Here is a 12,115-nt window from a genome sequence, read left to right on the forward strand (position 1 = left end):
AGCCGGCAATATAACACAAAGAGACAACCCAACATCAAACAAAAGTGGCGAGCTGGCCGCAGTGATCCAGCGGCCTCGAGCAGGCGGAAGATGGTCCCTTTTCAATCTCCCGCTATCACAGGTGTCATCCGCGGATTGGTGGAAGCGCAGGGATGAACGGCCAATCGCTGACGCGCTGCGACGCCAGCCTCCGTCCCACGTCGGGTACTCCCGCGCATCCGGGTCCAGGGCTCGCGGACCGGGAGCATCATGCGTAGACAAAAGCAATTAAAGAAGAACGGGAGCACTTTAAACAAATATCACAGGGCCGGGGCCCGTAACAATATGGGTGTATATGTACATGTGTATATATTTAATACATATTTTTCCATCTGATTGTATGTTAAATTCCTTGCAGACTGTGCCTGTTTTGTTATTGTATAAAATACTTAATAAATATTAAATGACAAAAAAAACTGAAGAAGACGTCACAGCAGCTCCGAGGCTCTAGGGGGCGACCACACACACTTTAATGAATAACTTTAAAAACATTCACTCCAAAGAAGTTAAACTCAGACAAACTCAGGCTGTGTCTCAATTCAAAGGGCTGCAGCCTCCGAAGGCTGCGAAGGCTGGGTCCTTCGTCGGCCGCGAAGGCTGCAGCCCTTGAACTGGCCTCCGCGGACCGCCAGGCCGTTGCGGAAATGGGACAGTCTAGACCTCGGAGCCGCTCCCCTGTCGCCTAGCAACCGAGGGACGCTGCTAGCGCTAATGCTAATGCTAACACGCTCCGCGCAGATTCCGCACACGGATCAGTAAAAAGAATACGCACAGGTCATCAAACTGTCGGATTTTGTGACCAAATTATTTTAATAATTCGCATCCAAATCTTATGGCCAAAACCGAAAATGTATGTTTAACTTTTGCAAAACAAAACGGCTATATTTAAGGGATACATTTTAAATAGACTAAATTATCTTAAACTTAAAACAAAACTGTGATGAGATATGTATTACTAAATATTATCATTATTAAGGATTTTTATATTGACCAGGGATTACATTTATACAGTCAGTTTGTAAAGAAAGAAAGACATCTCTCCTGAGAAAAGATGATTTATTAAACAATCCAAGGAACGTCTGGAAATACTTTATCATAATATGAAGTCAAATATTAAACCCATTACACACACACTGCATTAACAGGTTAGTACAAACAGCTGTATGTCAGTAAATCTCATTGTGTTCCCTTTTTGCTGAAGCAAGTGACAATCAAAAATGAACAAATTATCTTTGCCAGATATGATCATGTGGAATACCACAGCTTATCTGCAGTACAATAGTACATTCTTATAGTACATGTAATTAGTTACTATCAAAAGAGACACCAAATAAATGGCACATTTCACCATAAATCAAATGTCAGTACAGGCTGAAAAACATTCAGAAACACTTATGAGCAGATGTTTTCATTTCTGTCTCACACACTTGTTCAGATCATATGAGACTCTGGACCTCCTCCTCAGAGACTCTGGACATGGACATTGGAGACATGGACAGTGGAGACATGGACATTGGAGACATGGACATTGGAGACATGGACAGTGGACTTGGACCACTCAGTCTGATGTGTCTCTCGTCTTCTGGAGGAGGAAGAGCAGAATGGTTGTTGCGTCTGATTGATTCAAAGTTCTGTCCTGCAGAGTGAAAACCTGTAATGACACACACATTAAGAACACTACAAAACTATTAGAGGAAAATAAGTTTCACAGAGCATGGAGCCCCAAAGAACACCTGGACTCCCTCCGCACTATTTACATTTATTATTATTTATTTATACACAAGGAAGTGAGAAAAACAATTTCGATTCTTTATATGTTTTTCGTATGAAGAATTGACAATAAACTATTTTAACGTTGAACTTAAACTTTGATGTACATTCAGATTCAAAGGCAGTTTATATCTGAAACAGCTAAATGAATAGAGGAATCCCACACATTTGAGAAATACATATTTTCACAATTTAAATAATAATTTCAACATAAGCATGATTCATTTGCAGCTCTTTTTATTAGTACAATTTTCAATGTAACATGCCCCATACCTAATCGTTGGCAGGAGTCTGGGTCAGCACCTCCAGCTCAGTGTTGGCTTTACTTTGTCATCTGCATTTGACCCATTTTATGAATCACAAGCATCTTGTCAGCCAACAGTTCTGTGGCCCCTGCAGTGTGCCGTGTCCTCATACAGGAGGCTGCAGATGAGAAAAGAAAATTAATGTAAAACAGATTTCTCATTGTTATAACATTAGATGTGACAGACCAAACAGACAGTTGGGTCATATCTACACCAGTGTCTGCACAAATCTGTTAAACGAGCCTCATGTCCATCATAAATCTGACCTGTCCAGGCAGGATATTATATACTCTTCACTTTACAAACATGCACGGATTGTTAAAAGCAGATAATGTATTCCCTGAATGAAATGCACACGTTGGAGGCTTATATTATGTGATTTACAAGTAAATATGAGCTTTGATAGAGTCAGACTGAGTCTTTTTTCAGTTGAATGTATGAAATAATGTGTGTTTTCATCTTAACTCCGAGCTACACTGACCAACTGTTTACATGTTTACACTGTCCGTGAAAACGTGGAGTTTTCTCCTCGTTGCTTCTTTAAATCACTCTGTGTGCTTCTTTTCCCCCAACAGTAAAAACATGATGAGTGTTTGATGGAAATGTGTCCAAATATGAAAGTTTGAGCGGACTTTTCAATTTTCATCGCATTAGCTGCACATTACTAGGCAAACTTTAGCTCAAAACTCCGCGGTTCACGCAGTTAAAAACAAACTTATTTGACAGTTTTGTGGGACTTATGGTCGTATTTTACGTTTACAGTTGTGTTAGTAATGATTTCCTAAAGTTAAAAGTGTTACTCACATGTTTTTCTCCGCTCTCGGGACCGGCTTTTTGCTCCGTGTTTTCGAACATCTGACTGCCGCCGCGCGGTGCATGCTGGGATACTGAAGGCTGCGAAGGATACTCGGATGTGTCCTCCGTTCGCGGCCCCATTTCCATGGAAACGAGGCCGGTTTTAGGGCTGCATTTGAAGGCTGCATGACATAAAAATGAAATGGGACAGGCCTTCTTTCACCGGAAGTGACGTATGCGGCCTTAAAACCAGCCTTCGGAGGCTGCAGCCCTCGAATTGGGACACAGCCTCAGTCAAACTCAGGCTGTGTCCCAATTCGAGGGCTGCAGCCTCCGAAGGCTGTGAAGGCTGGGTCCTTCGTCGGCCGCGAAGGCTGCAGCCCTTGAACTGGCCTCCGCGGACCGCCAGGCCGTTGCGGAAATGGGACAGTCTAGACCTCGGAGCCGCTCCCCTGTCGCCTAGCAACCGAGGGACGCTGCTAGCGCTAATGCTAATGCTAATACGCTCCGCGCAGATTACGCACACGGATCAGTAAAAAGACGCACAGGTCATCAAACTGTCGGATTTTGTGACCAAATTATTTTAATAATTCGCATCCAAATCTTATGGCCAAAACCGAAAATGTATGTTTAACTTTTGCAAAACAAAACGGCTATATTTAAGGGATACATTTTAAATAGACTAAATTATCTTAAAATAAAAAAAACTGTGATGAGATATGCATTACTAAATATTATCATTATTAAGGATTTTTATATTGACCAGGGATTACATTTATACAGTCAGTTTGTAAAGAAAGAAAGACATCTCTCCTGAGAAAAGATGATTTATTAAACAATCCAAGGAACTTCTGGAAATACTTTATCATAATATGAAGTCAAATATTAAACCCATTACACACACACTGCATTAACAGGTTAGTACAAACAGCTGTATGTCAGTAAATCTCATTGTGTTCCCTTTTTGCTGAAGCAAGTGACAATCAAAAATGAACAAATTATCTTTGCCAGATATGATCATGTGGAATACCACAGCTTATCTGCAGTACAATAGTACATTCTTATAGTACATGTAATTAGTTACTATCAAAAGAGACACCAAATAAATGGCACATTTCGCCATAAATCAAATGTCAGTACAGGCTGAAAAACATTCAGAAAAACTTATGAGCAGATGTTTTCATTTCTGTCTCACACACTTGTTCAGATCATATGAGACTCTGGACCTGCTCCTCAGAGACTCTGGACATGGACAGTGGAGACATGGACAGTGGAGACATGGACAGTGAGACATGGACAGTGGACATGGACATGGAGACATGGACAGTGGAGACATGGACAGTGGACTTGGACCACTCAGTGTGATGTGTCTCTCGTCTTCTGGAGGAGGAAGAGCAGAATGGTTGTTGCGTCTGATTGATTCAAAGTTCTGTCCTGTAGAGTGAAAACCTGTAATGACACACACATTAAGAACACAAAAACTATTAGAGGAAAGTAAGTTTCAAAGAGCATGCAGCCCCAAAGAACACCTGGACTCCCTCCGCACTATTTACATTTTATATTATTTTATTTATACGCAAGGGAGTGAGAAAAACAATTTCGATTCTTTATATGTTTTTTGTATGAAGAATTGACAATAAACTATTTTAACGTTGAACTTAAACTTTGATGTACATTCAGATTCAAAGGCAGTTTATATCTGAAACAGCTAAATGAATAGAGGAATCCCACACATTTGAGAAATGCATATTTTCACAATTTAAATCATAATTTCAACATGAGCATGATTCATTTGCAGCTCTTATTAGTACAATTTTCAATGTAACATGCCCCATACCTAATCGTTGGCAGGAGTCTGGGTCAGCACCTCCAGCTCAGTGTTGGCTTTACTTTGTCATCTGCATTTGACCCATTTTATGAATCACAAGCATCTTGTCAGCCAACAGTTCTGTGGCCCCTGCAGTGTGTCGTGTCCTCATACAGGAGGCTGCAGATGAGAAAAGAAAATTCATGTAAAACAGATTTCTCATTGTTATAACATTAGATGTGACAGACCTAACAGACACAGTCAGGTCGTATCTACACCAGGTCGTATCTACACCAGTGTCTGCACAAATCTGTTAAACGAGCCTCATGTCCATCATAAATCTGACCTGTCCAGGCAGGATATTATATACTCTTCACTTTACAAACATGCACGGATTGTTAAAAGCAGATAATGTATTCCCTGAATGAAATGCACACGTTGGAGGCATATATTATGTGATTTATAAGTAAATATGAGCTTTTGATAGAGTCAGACTGAGTCTTTTTTCAGCTGAATGTATGAAATAATGTGTGTTTTCATCTTAACTCCGAGCTACACTGACCAACTGTTTACATGTTTACACTGTCCGTGAAAACGTGGAGTTTTCTCCTCGTAGCTTCTTTAAATCACTCTGTGAGCTTCTTTTCCCCTAACAGTAAAAACATGATGAGTGTTTGATGGAAATGTGTCCAAATATGAAAGTTTGAGTGGACTTTTCATCGCATTAGCTGCACATTACTAGGCAAACTTTAGCTCAAAACTCCGCGGTTCACGCAGTTAAAAACAAACTTATTTGACAGTTTTGTGGGACTTATGGTCGTATTTTACGTTTACAGTTGTGTTAGTAATGATTTCCTAAAGTTAAAAGTGTTACTCACATGTTTTTCTCCGCTCTCGGGACCGGCTTTTTGCTCCGTGTTTTCGAACATCTGACTGCCGCCGCGCGGTGCATGCTGGGATACTGAAGGCTGCGAAGGATACTCGGATGTGTCCTCCGTTCGCGGCCCCATTTCCATGGAAACGAGGCCGGTTTTAGGGCTGCATTTGAAGGCTGCATGACATAAAAATGAAATGGGACAGGCCTTCTTTCACCGGAAGTGACGTATGCGGCCTTAAAACCAGCCTTCGGAGGCTGCAGCCCTCGAATTGGGACACAGCCTCAGTCAAACTCAGACAAACTCAGTCAAATTCAGTCAAACTCAGACAAACTCAGTCAAACTCAGACAAACTCAGACAAACTCAGACAAACTCAGTCAAATTCAGTCAAACTCAGACAAACTCAGTCAAACTCAGACAAACTCAGACAAACTCAGTCAAATTCAGTCAAACTCAGACAAACTCAGACAAACTCAGGGGTCTTTCCCCACGGGGCCCGGCTGGGCTCAGCCCTAAGGAGTGAAGTGGGGCCGTCTTCCAGTGGCCACACACTTACCATCATCAGCACCTCTTCTGTCACAGAAATAACACACATAATCCACAGAGTCGTGTCATTTAGTGCAAAAGAAACTGATCGCATCAGCGGCGCAACGAGCGAGTTGTTTTTATCGCCGCTAACAGTTTATGCTAATTAGCCAAACGGTCTTAAGTTTCGTTTCTGTAAAACGTAAACAAATGTGATCAGAGCTGAATGATCTGATCAAACGGGCTGATGTGTCTATAGTGTTTATGGTTTATATGTTGTAAAGTTGAGTTTATTTATGCAGAAGATTTGAATGAAGAATCTGCACAGTGGATTGTGGGAGATCTCGTAGCTCCTTAGCTTCTTATGCTAAAGGAGCTCACGGTTTGTATTTTTCCTGCTTTATGAAATTGATTTAAGTTAATTTTTGCGCCTGTGCATTTGTAAGATTATGTCAAGAAACCGGGATACTCCATTTGATCATGTACACGCGGATATGAGTGTCCCGGTTTCTCAGTGAACATGTAAACACAGTAACACGAATACTGACATAACCGGGATATGGCTAATAACCGGGTTATTGATGTGCATGTATATGCACTCAATCTGTTATCACACTGGAGTCGTACAGCGCGTCGTTTCAGACAGAGGTGCACAACAACCTGGTGCACAACAACCTGGTGCACAACAACCTGGTGCACAACAACCTGGTGCACAACAACCTGGTGCACAACAGTTATCAACCATGTTTAGCCTCCTCCACCACCGTGAGTCTGTCGATCTGTCGATTACTGCCAAAATGGCGACACCTAGTGTGACGAGACGAGCAGTATGACGTCAGCTCCCGGAGCTCTACAGACATTAAAAACCTCTTTATCATTCATGACAGTCTGAGACGAGCTGATTCACACAGGAGCTTCTTCCACATTTTTCATTTTTTCTCTAATGAACAGTAAATACATGAGCTCTGTGCCGTGTTGAATCATTTTCAGGTTTGGGTTCATTCTTGTGGAGCGTCTGACTTCATTCCAGGCGTTTTTCTCCTCGTCCTCTCACTGATCGTGGAGGCGAGGCACAGTTCACCTCAAACACGTCAAACAAGTGTGAAGAAAAACATGCCCGTCAAAATAAAAACCTGAAACTTGCTGTTGTCGTTCTGGAGATTGGAACATGACAGAGACTCTCGTGTCTGGGATCTGGTTCACTGAAGTTACACGGAGCTAAACTTCTGATTTCAAGATATAAACTCACCTCAAAACACAAACTAAGGCCAGAGCAAGAACCTGTCCAAACCTGTATTCAAAAGACTTTTTTTAAACTTTTGGACTTTTATTAACGGAGGGAAAAAGAGCCGCTGATTTAGATTGAACAAAAACTGCCCCAGTCACAAAGGACGCAGACCCTTCAGCTGTTCACTTTGCTTTACAACTCGCACTTCATCTTAATGCAGGTTTGTTCTTTTCTGCACTGAACCCTTCTCTTTATCTGTTCTCATGTTTTAGTCTGAATTTCTGTTTCTTTTCTTTTTTGGGACTAAATGTAACACTTACAGGGTCGACAGGTGAGTTTTAATAACACACAGAGTCAGTCAGTGTGTGGGGACAGGAGCTTTTATTTACAGGTTGAATAAAACAAACCCTAAAGCTGGGCTGAAGGAGACAAGCTACATGTGGAAAACAAATGAGATTAACTCAAATAAACTCATAAAACGGCAGCAGCACTGAGCCTGTAAACACACTGCAGTTAATATCACAATTACACAAACACAATCACACAAGAGGATAAAGGTTAAAAGTATAACTCACCAATCTAGACGGTTAGGACTCTTTAAAATTATATTTACATAAACACAAATGAGTCTTTAACAGCGAGACTAAAATACACAAAACAGATTGATTTGGCTCAACAGAAAAAAACATGAATTAAACTCAGGACCTTATGTGTCACATGAAAAAAAAAACATTATTCGTGTGGTAGAATGAATAATGTTGTTTTTTTTTCACATTTTGTAAAGAGTAAATCTCTTTGTGCGTTTGGATTAAAACATGTTCATTAAAGACACAGTGTGGTTTATTTTGAACTCTTTACTTCTAAACCCAGAAGCAGTCACATGACCTCGATGACAAACAGACTAAAGACAGTAAAGGTGTAAAATGGAGCAACAGCGCCCCCTGCTGCTGCTGCTGTTCCTCTCAGGTGTGAGTGATTCATTCAGAGTAAAGAGTAAAGTTCAGTCAGTGTTTGTCAGGGCGTCGGACACAGAGGACACAGCCGTGTGAGTCTGGACTCTTTGGTTCAAATGGAGAAGATCTCTGCAGTGGAGGACTTTCTGACCTGTCCTGTTTGTCTGGAGACCTTTAAAGAGCCAGTGTCTCTGGGCTGTCACCACAGCTTCTGCTCCGTCTGTCTACACAACTACTGGGACCAGAACAGCACCAGGACCTGCCCCGTGTGTCGCAGGAAGTCCTCAAAAGAACATCTAGATGTGAACTTTGCTCTGAAGGAACTGACTCTGTCCTTTACACAGAAGGAGCAGGCTCCAGGAGGAGAGAGGCCTGTGGTGTGCTCCTCACACCCAGAGCAGACTCCTCTGTTCTGCCTGGACGAGAGGCGCCCTCTGTGCCCTGTGTGTGAGTTCTCTCTTCACTCGGGGCATAAGGTGGTGTCTGTGGACTCAGCTGTGAGTGAAGTGAAGGAGCAGCTGCGCTCACAGCAGCAGTCTCTGTCCCAGAGGAGAGAGCAGGCCTCACACGCACACACTCAGTGTGAGCAAATACAGGAGCTGGCTGGCACACGCGCAGGTGGAGCTCTGTGAACGCCACATCAGGGCGGAGTTTGAGCGGTTACACCGGTTCCTCCAACAGGAGGAGGAGTCTGTGCTCAGAGCTCTGAGACAGGAGCAGAGCAGACAGGCCCAGGCCATAGAAGCACAGCTACAGCAGATCAGGGAGGAGCTGTGTACTATGGAGCAGAACCTCCAGACTGTGGAAGATCTACTGCAGAGACAGAGCGTGGACTTTCTCACACAGTACAGACACACTCACAAAGACACACAGACTCTGCTCTCACAGCACAGCCCACAGCTGGGACCAGGACTCCTGATAAACCAGGCCAAAGTCCTGGCCAACGTGGCCTTCAACGCCTGGAACAAGATGAGAGCCCTGGTGAGCTACAGTCCAGTCACTCTGGACCCAAACACTGCAGGCAGACGGATCCATCTGTCTGAGGATCTGAGGGGGGTGAGATGTCAAGACACTGAACAACAGGTCCCTGAAAATCCAGAGAGATTCTGTAAATATGCCTTTGTTCTGGGCAGTGAGGGCTTCAGCTCTGGCTCTCACCAGTGGGACGTGGAGGTGGGAGATCATCTGAGATGGAACATTGGTTTGGGTAAAGAATCTGTCGACAGGAAGGGAGAGAAAAAACATTTTCCAGAAAATGGAGTCTGGTGTTTAGCTCTTAATGATGGAAAATACATTGATGGTTTTGTTGGTAAATCTCTGTCCCTGAAGAGGAGACCTCAGAGGATCCGAGTTCGACTGGACTGTGATGAAGGGAAAGTGTTTTTCTTTGACGCTGGTGACATGTCTCTGATCTGCTCTCACAAACACAGATTCACAGAGAAAATGTTTCCTTATTTCTTTGTTGGTGAATCTGGTGACGCTAAAACCAAAGAAATTTAAATATTTTCCAGTGAAGCTCAGTAAAGCATTTATAAACTGTTTTATTTTTTTTAAACATTGTTATGATATTATTTTTTATAAAACATTTGTGTGTCATAAGATAATTTTACAAACTGTAATTTACATTTTCAACCATAAAAAAACAAAAAAAAAAAAAAAAAAAAAAACAGAATGGGACATTTTATCAGAACAAAATGTGATGTAAACAGTTATTGTTGAAATAATTTATTTTAATCTAAATAGAAATGACCCTGTTCTTTTTTAAAGTGATGTTTCTGCTGCTGAATTCTTTTTAAAGAACAATTATTCTTTAAGTAGAACTGAAGTAAAAGTAGTAAAGTACTGTACTTAAGTATAAATTTGAGGTATCTGTACTTTGGATGTGGATACTTTTTACGTTCACTACGTTTGAGAGCAGGTATCTGTAATTTCTTTTTTTTTTTTCTTTTTTTTACAATTTTGAACAGAGCTGAACAGTAAAACAATTTTATTTTGTTTGTGACCTGCTGAAATTTGAGGGTTTAATTTTAGCACATTTATAAAAAGAAAAACCAAACATACAAATAAAAACAGCCACGACATTTGAATCTTAAAATTTTCCTGTAGCACATTTATTACATTTGTAGACGAGTGTTATAATCCTTTTACTTTTAGATTTTCATGTGATACTTTTACTCTTTTTCTCTTTTTACTCTTCTCTCTTGTAATAGCCTGGTGGCAACCTTGGCGGTTTGAAGAGGAACAGAGTCAAGTTGAGCCAGTTTTCTGTGCAGATCCCAGTGCATTTATTCCCAACAAGACAAAAAAACTATTTACAAAAGTTCCAAAAAATAAAACAGGCATGGCAGTACCTGCGCTCACACAGCACCTTCCCTGAACAATGTGAGGCTGGCTTATTTTAAAGGCCCTGTACTAATTGGGTGAGCCCACTTTAACGATCAGGTAAGCACCAATCATTTGTACATTTAATATCTAAAAACTAACTATCTAACAGTGCCCAAACAACATCCAAATTCATACATTACAAAAATATATATATCTTTATTTAAATTAGCAGTGTTCAAATGTTTTAAAATACTAAATAGAACCAGTTAAAAATGTGTGCTCCCTCCTCCAAACACGATGGTTGGCTGCCCCGGAACCTTCTTAAGGTGCTCTGGCTCCCCGGGGACTCTTTTGGCCGGAGCACCTGAGGCAGACCACACCAGAGGGTAAGTACAATTACTTCAATTTAAATGCACTTTTACTTTTCCCTTTTCTTTTACAGGTAACTTCAATCTGCACATAAATTTTCAATAAACATTTCTTAAACTTTGTTTCAGTTCCTCATTTTACCTTTTAATTAGCCCTAGGCCCAAGTAATGGACTGGCTACATTACATCGCTAATTGATGTCTCTTTTTATTTTAATCTTTATGATTATTTTTGTTTTTATTTGTTTTTATTTGTGATTTTAATGTATTTCTTGTTCTGTAAAGCACTTTGAATTACTTTGTGTACGAATTGTGCTTTACAAATAAACTTGTCTTGTCTACTTTTCTTTTACCAGAGTTTTTTTTATTTTTATTTTTCTTTCACTGCTAGAGGAGCTGTTAAGGACCAAAAAAGTGCCCAGTTGTTCACTTTTATGGTACAAACATGAAACTTGGCCAGATCATTAACATAGGGTGACCATATTTCCATTTGTGAAAACCCGGACACCTTACTGGAGGTGGGAGGTGGGGCCTCGACATTGAGCTCTTTTTTCCTTTTTTTTTTCTTTTTTTTTTTTTCTTTTGTGTCAATTTTGCATGTTTTGTTGTTTTTTTTTACACACAGGTGGGTCAGGACTAAACCAGGTCTAAACCAGGACTAATTTTGGATTTAAGAGAGAAAACGCCGAGCAGTTTGTCCGCAAAGCGCGATCGGGCAATGGCTGTGTTTACCTTCATGAGGTGCAGAGCTCTGGGCAGGCACCACCGAGCTCGTCCCCACAGTGAGTCCTGGTTCAGTTCTGGTTTAGTCCTGTTTTAGTCCTAGTTCAATCCTGGGATCAGTCTTGGTTTAGTCCTGGTTTAGTCTTGGTTCAGTCCGTGGTGTGGGCAGCGCAAAAGTTTGATATAATCTCGGGTTAACGGGCAGGTGCGGTCCTGTCCTGGCAGGTGCAGGACTCTGTGTTGTCGGCTCCATTACAGAATAAATGAATCTTCAGTTCGTTACATAAAGAAGGAGGAAAATAACAAAAGGACGACAACAGCAACAAGTTTTAAGAAGGAAGTAAAAAGTGTTGCACCTGTCGATCCTGTCGGACAAAAGTGTATAAAGTTTGTGCTGAGGTT

The 12,115-nt window shown here is 41.2% G+C and overlaps 2 long non-coding RNA genes and 1 pseudogene across 3 annotated transcripts; 1 reads left to right on the top strand and 2 right to left on the bottom strand.

The window, feature by feature from the left end:
* Positions 1-1,078: 1,078 nt before the first annotated feature.
* Positions 1,079-3,196, bottom strand: LOC110162460 (uncharacterized). 2 transcript variants are annotated; one of them, XR_008633559.1, is made up of 4 exons: positions 2,919-3,196; positions 2,083-2,232; positions 1,531-1,690; positions 1,079-1,493 (listed from the first exon to the last, which is right to left on the bottom strand). It is a non-coding gene; the product is annotated as an uncharacterized LOC110162460 (long non-coding RNA). The 2 variants fall into 2 exon arrangements; XR_008633558.1 differs by having other exon boundaries at positions 1,079-1,690; positions 2,919-3,195.
* A 1,025-nt stretch (positions 3,197-4,221) lies between these two features.
* Positions 4,222-5,869, bottom strand: LOC110161792 (uncharacterized). Its single transcript, XR_008633562.1, has 3 exons — positions 5,595-5,869; positions 4,747-4,896; positions 4,222-4,358 (listed from the first exon to the last, which is right to left on the bottom strand). It is a non-coding gene; the product is annotated as an uncharacterized LOC110161792 (long non-coding RNA).
* A 2,485-nt stretch (positions 5,870-8,354) lies between these two features.
* On the top strand, positions 8,355-9,798 carry LOC110174068 (zinc-binding protein A33-like; annotated as a pseudogene).
* Positions 9,799-12,115: the final 2,317 nt, after the last annotated feature.

This window comes from Boleophthalmus pectinirostris, unplaced genomic scaffold (genome assembly GCF_026225935.1).
Source record: "Boleophthalmus pectinirostris isolate CB_2022bp ecotype Guang Dong unplaced genomic scaffold, ASM2622593v1 HiC_scaffold_7, whole genome shotgun sequence".
In the NCBI taxonomy this organism is placed as follows: Eukaryota; Metazoa; Chordata; class Actinopteri; order Gobiiformes; family Gobiidae; genus Boleophthalmus; species Boleophthalmus pectinirostris.